Here is a 10,829-nt window from a genome sequence, read left to right on the forward strand (position 1 = left end):
TCCCTTGAGTGGGTCAAATCTTTCAGATACCCACATGAAAAATTATAGTACTAAAATTTATTTCTCAGTGCTTCCTACTTCCACAAGCATCTTCCTTGCTGACCCAGAAGTCATGTCTTGGCCCATCCAAAGTCTGAAGTTCAGTTGTTCCTCTGAACAAATCCCTTGGAGGACTTAGTCCAAAGCATGTAGTCATACCTTGCCTGACACACCAGTGAAGTTTAGTGGCAGGGACTACTGCATTCAAGAGACTGACTGGAGGAGGTGACCCTGGGTGCCAGAGCATATTCTTTAGATATGTCACAGGAAAAAAAAGCAGGAGAGCTGGCTTCAGTTCCCACACCAGTCCCGAGGATTCAGAAATGCAGTCCTGGCACTAGGCTTGGACAAAAGGAAAATTAACTAATTATTTCTTAGTCCTTTCTGTTCAGGTTGTAGCTGGGCAGGGAAAAGAAGGAAAGGTTCGCTGTAGCAGGAAAACAGAAGATGAATCTGTAGCCTAATGCTTAGAGAATTCACCTGAAAATCTAGAGCAAGGGAAGAGTTGGAATCTCCTTGGCTTCCACAACAAACAGCTCATCAGTGTCAGCTCATCATGTTTGTGTCATACTGACCAAAAATTGACTGATTTGACAGAGATGTATGTCAACCAAAGCTGACATACCTTCTTTCAACCATATTATCTGTCTTTCTATATGTCTGTCTGCCTCTAATATGCTGAATCATTCATTTTTCATGGAAAGTAGCATTTTCTTTTTGAAACTTGCACTCTCCGTTGAAAAAAAAAAAATAATGGAAAATGTAGCTGTAGTACTAGGTACTGTTGTGCCAGATTCTCACTTGGCCTGGATCAGTATACCTCTGCTGACCTCAATAATAATTTAACTTGAGGGCAAGAGAAGAACTTGGTGTTCAGTCATAAAGTGACTGTGGCTAATCTGCTGAATAAATCAGATGAGACCAACCAGTTGCTCCACAAATTCACAGTAGCCCATGGCCAATGCATTACTCACAATCAGTGGCACGGCAATTTAATTGGAATCTTGCATTATTATTGTTGTTGTTGTTATTTTTAAAGGCTTTGGCTTTTTTCCATGAGTCTTTGCCAAATTGCTCAATACTGTCACTGGCATCAAACTGAAGCTCTTAAGTTTTTCCCAATGTGAGCATGAGCTAGAAATCTGGCTCATTTCAGGAAGAAAATGAAATCCCACTCCTTTAAAGGCACCTGGTTTTCAGCAGGGACAACTTAGCATTTATCCCATCAATGAGAAGTGGAGAAGTATTACCAATATCCCACATTTTTGTCCCCAGCCATACGTCCCTGACTGTGAGCACACTGCTACTGCACGACATGAACAAAGTTTGAGCAGTTTTGCCCTCTCTCAGTCCTCGGTGGCTGTACATGAAGGTACCTGTGAATCCTCCAGATCTTCATTAACTGAAGCTTAATTTAAAAAAAAAACAAAACAGAATGTTTATACATATTTTCCACAACCAGATGCCATTTCCAGTAGAGAGGGGAAATGACAGTCATGCCTACAAAGAAAAGCACCTTCAAAGACAATTCTGTCTTGAAGGGATCGGAAAAAAGTAGCATCGGTCCCTAACCCTGCCCAGCCTTGCCCTGGTTTCGGTGCCTCCCATGGGGGAACACTGGCTCTGTAGGATAGTGGTGTGATACAAACTGCACTTGAAAGTATTAGTAAGCATTACACTTCAAACTTGCAATTTTCTACTCTTTGCTGCATAATGTAATATTTCATCTTCAGTTGTTTGGTAGGTGTGGATTTGGGGGCAGGGAGGGAGGCAGTGGAATTGTATTGCTTTCCCTAGTCTGCCTCGTGTTCTATTTTGCTTTTGTTTTGCAGTTCTGAAAGACAGAGGAAGGAGAGGTGAGAAGTGGGGCAAAATGAAAGATAAAAAGGGAGAAAAGAGAAATATTTCTGTACTGATTTTGATTAACTGGTATGTAGAGGAAAGAGAGAGAAAGAGAGGCGCATGTTAACAAATCTCTATTTAAAACCTAACTTACAAGTGAAAATGTGTTGGCTCCTTCTAAATCCCTACGGAGATTTTGAGACATTGAAGCCAGCAGACACCCTATGATCATCTAACCTGACCTTTCTTAACTCAGTCTAGAAACTTTACCCAGTGATTCCTGGAATGGAAGGAATTATCTCCAATATGTGAGTACATTTCTAAGATGCAGCTTAATAAACTGATTATGGGTATCGTATTGCCTGTGACAGCAGAGCACTGGATGTCATGGACTGGTTCCTGTGTTCCTCTGGAGGAATGCTACCAATGACTTGTGGTTGAGCTAAAGCACATTTATCCCTTCTTCCTGCAACTGCTACTAATTCTGACATTGCTGACAGAGCTGCCTCATCCCAGGCTGCACAGGGAGATTCATAGCCATAAGAATCACAGAGGGAGACCTATATTGCAAAGATCTCCCAGTTCTTTCCTGAACTGATCAGGTCAAGGTAGACCAATTTTTTCTGCTGTCAAAGTTAAAACTGTTGCTACAAGGGTTTTGTGCTATGTCATACAGACCCCTTAGACACCATGCTGCCATGCCTTGGCTAGATGAGGATTTGCATCGCTGGCCGTTCTGATGCATTTTAAAGGAGGTAATCTTGCTGTTTTATGATCCAAAGACATGGGTAGTCAGATACATGTCCTGAAGGGATAGTAACTTGCAGGCCACCAGGGATGAAGGTGTGTCAGAGGCCATAATCTTCATCCTGTGTAGCAGTTTTACAGTTGGAGAAGAGGTGCCCCTCTCTCTCATCTGTTCCACCCCTTGCTTCCTGATAAACAAGTCAGGTTTTTAAGGCTATGACATCTATACTTTTCACGAAGATGTCTTTTTCTGCTGCCCCAAAATTTCATCCAGAGGGGAAAAGAAAATTTGGCCATTTAGCCAAGACTTCCCACCAGAGAAGCACCTGCAGAATGACCAAGCCAGGGACAAACAAGCCCCATCTCTCAGCCTGGACATGGTGGTTTCACAGCACATACGTTGTACCAATGATTTGTATATGCACAGAATCTGACACCTCATGAGAAGGTTGAACTTACTGTGCAGGTAAAAGCTCTTACCATCGTGGTAGTGTATCCTGGGCACCCTGGGCTCACTGCATAGGTACAACCTAGCAGGCATGCTCCTACCCGCCTGGGATTTTCCAAGTGAAATATGGGATCATTCTACCTTTTTTTCTCCTTATATCAACATATTAAGTTGTGGAACATGGTATTCTGCTCTCCTGAATAGGTAAAACAATAAAAATGGTATTAAAAGGACAGACTGTGGTTCTTTTGTCTTGAGGTAAAAATTTTACCTCTTGGATTCCTCATAGTCTTTGTATTCTCTGCTTGAAAGCTGAAAGATACCACAAAGTTAGATGATCCTACAGACACAAAAAAATGTAGCTGATCATACCTGGACAAGGAAAGGAAGGGACAACTTTAGCTTGGGACTGCCTGAAATAGCTACTCCAGTTGTTGGCATTAGGGCTTTTCCAGGTCAGGAAATGTCACAAGTCCTGTACTGTTAGCAACAATGGGCCGCCATGGGAAAGCCAGAACCGCTACTCATGTTTCAGGCTCTGGAGAGTTCAGAGGCCCAAACAAAACTCAAAGCTGCAAAAGCTGGGAATGTCATGAAAATATACTCATCTGGAAGTGGTCTAAGAATCTTCCATGGTGGTAACTGGCAACAAGTGAAGAAGCTAGGTAGGCAGGTCTCTCCTTCCCAGGATGCAGGAACTTTTGTTGGGATGGTCTTTCCCAAGGTATTTTGCTTCTGTGTTTCCCTTCACAGTCAGTAACAAGACCATGTCCTGCAGACAATGGACGCGGTGCAGGAGGCTGGAATCTGACACTGGAACTTCTGAACACTTGGCACTAAAAATGTTAGCATCCCACCCCGTGCTAAAAGAAACTCATTGCAAATGCTACCAGTAAGAGGACTCAGACATTCGAGAAGAACAGGAAAAATTTGGAGGTTGGACCTGGAACAGATGTTGCCTAGGAGTGAGGAACCTGTAATCAAGTTCTCTGTGGGGGTACAGACACTCAGCAGGACAAGACTAGTATCAACACAGTACGAAGTTGGGGTATCAAGTTCTGCAAAGCATGGTGTCTGTGCTCGAGGGTGGGAAAAATGGGCTTTGGTGGTCAGTGGGGTTCCTCCAGATTTCAGGGCTGAGGACTTGGGCTTAGTGTTTTTTGAACGTCTCTCAGCCTGCAGAAACAGCTCATAGAAGCTTTATAGGAGAAAGGAGACTCTGAAGTCTCCTGAAGAGGGTTCCCTGACAGCACATATCAGGTGTATCCTGGGTTGGTTGCCATATGCAAGTCTTACCTTAGCAATGCAGTGGACACATCTGGAGGGCTTGTAATTACATTTGGTTCTTGAGGGTGCACTGTAAGTCCTCTGTGAGGGCAATTGGGTGGTTTCTGACCACTAAAATGCAATGTGAAAAATCAGGTGAAAGACTATAACAGGGAACAAGGGCCATTTTTATGGCAGCCTTACAGAATGAAGGCAAGGAAGAGTTTGGAGCAGGTGGTGTTCATAGAAAAGGAGTAATTTTGGATCCTCGCTAAAGTAGAAGATGCTCATTCATAAAAGACTTCCCTCCCTTTTGTTGTTTTGATGATTACTCTGCATCACGGTTTCATTTTGTCCTATTTGAAAGCAAACATGACACAAGAAAATTGATAGTAGAAGAGGTGGTCCCCCTAACATAAGACTTCGTCAGGGACCTCACTTTTAATTCACCAGCTTAATTAAATGCTTTTCCTGCCTCCTTTGATTGGGATGCTCAGAGAGCTTCTGCCGCGTGAGGCCTCTCTATATCTCATTACATGACACGGGACATCCCTGGCAATACGACAAAAAAAAAAAAGAGCTTTGGGAATATCCATGCCTTGCTGTCCCTTGCACATCTCACTGCAGGGATAGGCTTCAGTTGCCAGCATGCAGGCATTTAACATTGTTTTAGATGTTGCACATTATCCAAACCAAATTCTACTTGTCCCTCCAGAAGCTGCAGGTCTCCCAGTAATCCTGTGTCTAAGACACTTCAGGGCATCTTAACTGTCATGAAGTACCTATGTGCGAGCAGCTGAACAGAGACATGACTATACACAGAATCACAGAATCATTAAGGTTGGGAAAGACCTTGAAGATCATCAAGTCCAACCATCAACCCAACACCACCATGCCCCCTAAACCATGTCCTGAAGTGCCACGTCCACATGTTTTTTGAACACTTCCAGAGATGGTGACTCCACCACCTCCCTGGGCAGCCTGTTCCAATGTTTGAACACAGTTTTTTTTTCTACACATATTAACATAAATAACCAATTTTTCTTCATCAGCAGGCCCTAGAAACCTGAATGTTGTTGGTACAAAAAATAACTTCCTTTGCTACAATATCTTGATTGCTTTTAATTGCATCCCAGACCCTGTCTTTTCTACTCACCAGTTTCTCTCCAATTTTTGCATAAAGATTATTGTCCCACCATTTCTAGTGAAAGACATTTTGGATATTAACCATGTAATCTAGATGGGACATTTAAGTCTTAGCTAGTCACTTTTGGCTACCTTCTTAATCTGGAGAAAGAATCAGGCACCTCCAGAAAGAAGGAAACACCCTTTAGAGTTTCATCTCCCATCCCATAAACTATCAAATGAACCTTGGTTGACTAGCTAAAATTAATAGTTAAGTCAAATGAGATGAGTCCCACATTTAAGATCCATCTCCCAACAGAAATTGAGGATATTTTTAATTTTAAATGTCATCCACATATTAAGATGAACATTTGCAGAAATACTAGATTTTGACCATTTTCTAGCTTAAGCAAAGATGGCTTTCATCATTCTACAATAACTTCTTAACTATCAAAATTGAAAAGTTTTTAGATTCTTATTTCTGCCCAAGTTGCCAGTTTTAACTGGCTAGTAAAGAACAATTGTTTCTCTTTAATTGATTTGCTTTCTTATCACTTACCAGTTTCTTGTTAGGATTGGCAGTGGCCAATCTCACCTTTATTTAATGCCAGGCCTTCTCTTGAAAGCCTCCTCTCTCTAAATCTAGTTAGAGATGTATGGAGAGTGCAACAATTTATCTGTGCAAATTTCTGATGAGCATGTTACTCAGAGAACCATTAAACTAAGAATTCTCCATGTGCACCGATATCTTTTTTTTCAATCACATTGCTCTTTTGAGTGTTCTTCATACGCCATGGTTACAAGAAAGTTTTCTAGAAGAAAGATGTAATTCACAATTTGGATTGGGTTTTTTTTTTTGGTTTTGCTATTATTCCACTGGGAAAATGAAGTCTAGAAGTCCAGTCTGCAAGTGGACTTGCTCTGCAAGTCTCATGAAGGAAGAAGGGTTTGGGGGGAACATGTAGAAGTTAATAATATTTTTAGTGTAAGAAAAAAAAATCTCGAAAAGATTGAAGCTAGTGACTTTTTTTGTGTTGTTTTTGCGAAATGCTGGTATGTGTGTGCAAATGGACTGCAGTATGATGCCATTTAGTATTTAGAGGTGTTCTAGGTCCATCAGGAAGTACATGTGGGGACTCACATATGGGTTCTTCTCAGGTAGATTATTACACAGTTAGCGTTCAGTAGAAACTTCTGGGGATCAGATCCTCAGCTGATGGGAACCAGAAGTTCTGCCAGCTGTCCAAAGCCCATTTTCCATTGTCTGGTCCTACCACGTCACTGAATATTGGCAGCTGAATTCACTACTGCTTTAGAACAGGAGATAGCATTTGCTCAAGTAATTGCAATATTTTATCCCGCCCGCAAAGGGGGCTTAATTTAAACAACTTAAATGCAAGTACTATGTCTGTATTCCTTAAACCAGAAGTAATCCTGCTCAGTGCTACCTGTGTGATGCGGCTATTACTCACGCATGGATATCATCTGAGCATAGACTGTGGATCCCATCCTGAGCTCCAGGTCACTCTGGGGAGGAAAAGGTGAAGAGGACTTTATCTGGGAAAGCTGCGAGGAAAGAGTAGTAACTTAAATATTTCCCCAGCCAATGTGCTGCTCAAAAGCTGAGCTGTAAGAAGGCTTGTCAGTCTAGAGAAGATGGATTAGTGAGCTCATATAAGTGAAGCTGCATAATGCAATTTATCCTTGGATCCACAATCTACGTGGGGCTGACCCTCCAGGGCTGCCTGTCTCTTTGCACGGTGCATCAATGCACACACATACCACAGGAGAGAATGCATTTAGGTGTCAAAGGGTTGCGGTCAATCAATCACTCTTTTGGCCACCACCTCTCTTCCCCCCCACCCCCACCCCCTCAGGGGGGCAACGTTCTGTGTTTTATTCTTTCCAGTCATTTATTTCTTTTGAAAGAACAAGCCTTCTTTGTTTGGGGCTCCTACCAGTTGCACTAGATGGGAGGGGTGGGGGGATGCTCTCACAGGGTCTCTGAGGCAAACCCCACAGCTGATTTCTGAGTACACCACGTACCATGGTGTCACAAAGATACCACAAACAGAGAAAAGTCATGCAGCCATGTGTTATGGGAGCTGGCCCCATATTCATGCCAAGATTCTGGATTTCCTGGCTTTCTAAAGCTCTTTGGACCATAGGGATTATACATTGCACAAGGTATCAGATGCCAAACACTGACTTTCAAAAAAGCACATGGGAAACAAATCAAAATGACCTCTTAAAAAAAGGATCCTATAGATATGTTTTTAACAATAACAGAGCAGGAAACTTTGCCTTATTAGACATTTACCCAGCTTATCTGCCTGCTGGCATTCCTCAAGTGCACTTGAACACATGCTGGGCCACCTAGGTCTGGGATCCTCTCCGATTTCACAAACCAAGCAAGGTTAGCCCAGGGCAGAGGTTCAGTAAGATTCCTCTTAGTGAAACCCCACTGTCCATCAAAAATGGAGCTATTCCAACAATTGGCAACAAACGTCTTTTTCAGTCAAAGATTATTCCAGAGCTGGACACAGCTGGAGTTGTTCTTCTGAAAAATGGGTCAAATCCATGTCCTTCTGACTGCTTGTCCATTGAAGACTTGCTACGCTTGGGACAACACTGAGAATATTCCCCCCAAACAATCTGGTTAAAGTTATTTTTAACTTACTTTCCACCATTCAACAATGCCTTTAATAAATAAAATGTTACACACAGTGACCATCTGTACTGGTTTTGGCTGGGATAGAGTTCACTTTCTTCATACTAGCTAGTATGGTGCTACGTTTTGGATTTGTGCTGAAAACTGTTGATAATACAGGGATGTTTTCGTTATTGCTGAGCAGTGCTGACACACAGTCAAGGCTTTTTCTGCTGATGTTCCATACCATATGACATCATGCTGAAGAATAAAACTGGGCACAGTTGGCTGGGGGCAGCAGTCACTGCTCGGGGACTGGCTGGTCATCGGTCAGCGGATGGTGAGAAATTGTATTGTGCATCACTTGTTTTATCATTATTATTATTTCCTCCTCTTTTTCTGTCCTATTAAATTGTCTTTAGCTCAACTCACGAGTTTTACCTTTTTTTCCAATTCTCTCCACTTTCTGCAATGGAGGAGTCAGTGAACAGCTGTGTGGTGCTTAGCTGCCTGCTGGGTTAAGCCACAGCAGTCCTTTTCTGGTGCCCAATGTGGGGTTCAAAGTGTTGAAATAACAACAGATCTGACCACCGCGTGTTAAAACAAGTTTGTTATAACAATTCATTGTACTAGTTTAATAGCTGAGGGTTACAATAATGATTTACTTGCTCTCAGAATTGTTGTGCTTGTTCTCAGAGTTGTGTTATGTAACACCTTACTTCACCCAGAATCACAGAATCACTAAGGTTGGAAAGGACCTTCAAGATCATCAAGTCCAACCATTAACCCAATGCCACCATGTCCCCTAAACCATGTCCTGAAGCGCCACATCCACACGTTTTTTGAACACTTCCAGAGACGGTTGCTGTGTGTGTTCCCCATTGTGCTATTTGTCACCTCTGGGGCCTGGATTAAGGTTATCATTTTGCTATACTGTGCAACACTGTCTTATGATATAATAAAAGTACTGGTCATGAGACTAATCTGGTACTTGTACTCAACATTGCCGTCATCTCCATGCTTCGGTAACCAACTCTCGGAAACTATCAATAATTACACTCTTTACCTTTTCTCCTCAGAGAGTCAATCTATGGGGGAGACAAGGGGGAACACTTTCCCCTTGTCCTTCACCTTCCCCTTCTGCTGCAGGCTAGTTACAATAGCTCTTGAGAATTTTTAATATCTTTGGGATGTTCAAAACAACATGTTCCTATTGCTAAGTCTCCTAAAAGTGTTTCAGGTCTTCTTTAAGGTTAAACAACTTTTTAAGAACACCACCCAGAGATCTGTCCCGAGGCTGGAGAGTTATGAGTGACAGGGGGTGTGGGGTAGTATGGGCAAGTACCCAGGACAGTGGGCACCTCCAGTGTTTTGGAACTCCACCCCTGAACAAGTGCAGAATCCTGAAAAACTAGTAAAATATTTGGAAAAATTATGCTGTCACCCTGGCAGTTCCGGAGAGACACAAATCACTGCCACGTGCTGGGGCCTGGCCCGTGCCTACCAAGCCCTGTTCAGCGCTATTCAGTACCCTCAAGGGCAAGAGAAGGTCACTGGATATGATATCAAAACTACTATGCGGCTACTCCAACCCTGGCACAGACGTAACCACATCCACAAACACTTCAAGATGTACCTGCTCTGATGTGTTATCAACATGATTCTCATCCTAAATCCAAAAAACAGTACTGTACCAGCTACTAGGATGAAAATTACGCCAGCCAAAAACTAACATACCGTTTTACTGACTTCACTTTGCCAGGGAGGAGATACATCAAGAGAGTTCCCTGGCCAGCAGAACCCTTGAACTCTTGCTCTGCTTTCAGCGCGTGAGTAATGTTATCAAACTCGATTGTTGAATTCAAACTACACATTTGTCGCAACATCCACACAGGTGTTTCAGGATTTGAACTATTTTCAATGGGATTCATGTCGCATAAATATAGATGTCTACGGTGTAGAAAGCTGCCTGAGCTTGTAACTTGTGCTCTTCTTAGATTCAACAGGAAAAAAGTTCTTCTTAGCATATGATCCATATAATCTAGTGAATACATCCACTTTAGGATGAGTAAAATGTGGAAAAGTGTTTAAATGAATTCAGTAAGTTTATTTTTGGGAGATAGTAAGCTGCAGCAGTTTTTGTTCAGCGCTAGGAGCCCTGAAGTCAGTTTTAACATATTCTCAAGCAGTGGCATCAGGCTGTGGGTTGATTAACATTTTAAAGCAGCACTGTCCATAAAGGACTCAGTCCCATTCACCCCCGTCCTGTGCTATCCATTGTCTCCAAAGTCACCAAAAGGACTCTCCATCCCAATAGCTCAGAACATGAAAAAGAATTAATGACTCATTTTTGGTTTAAGCAGGGAAAATTCATAGAATCACAGAATGGTTTGTGTCAGATGGGACCTGTAAAGGCCATCTAGTTCAACCCCCTGCAGTGAGCAGGGACATCTTCAACCACAGCAGGTTGCTCAGAGCCCCGTCCAGCCTGACCTGGGATGTTTCCAGGGATGGGGCATTGACAACCTCTCTGGGCAGCCTGGGACAGGGTTTCACCACCCTCATTGTCAAAAATTTCTTCCTTCTAATCTAGTGTAAATCTCCCCTCGTTTAGTTCAAAACTCTTACCCCTTGTCCTGTCACTACAGTCCCTGCTAAAAAGCCTGTCCCCACCTCTCTCCCCAGCCCCTCTCAGCCCCGGCACCTGCCGGG

The sequence above is a fragment of the Phaethon lepturus genome, unplaced genomic scaffold (assembly GCF_000687285.1).
Source record: "Phaethon lepturus isolate BGI_N335 unplaced genomic scaffold, ASM68728v1 scaffold13846, whole genome shotgun sequence".
Lineage (NCBI taxonomy): Eukaryota > Metazoa > Chordata > Aves > Phaethontiformes > Phaethontidae > Phaethon > Phaethon lepturus.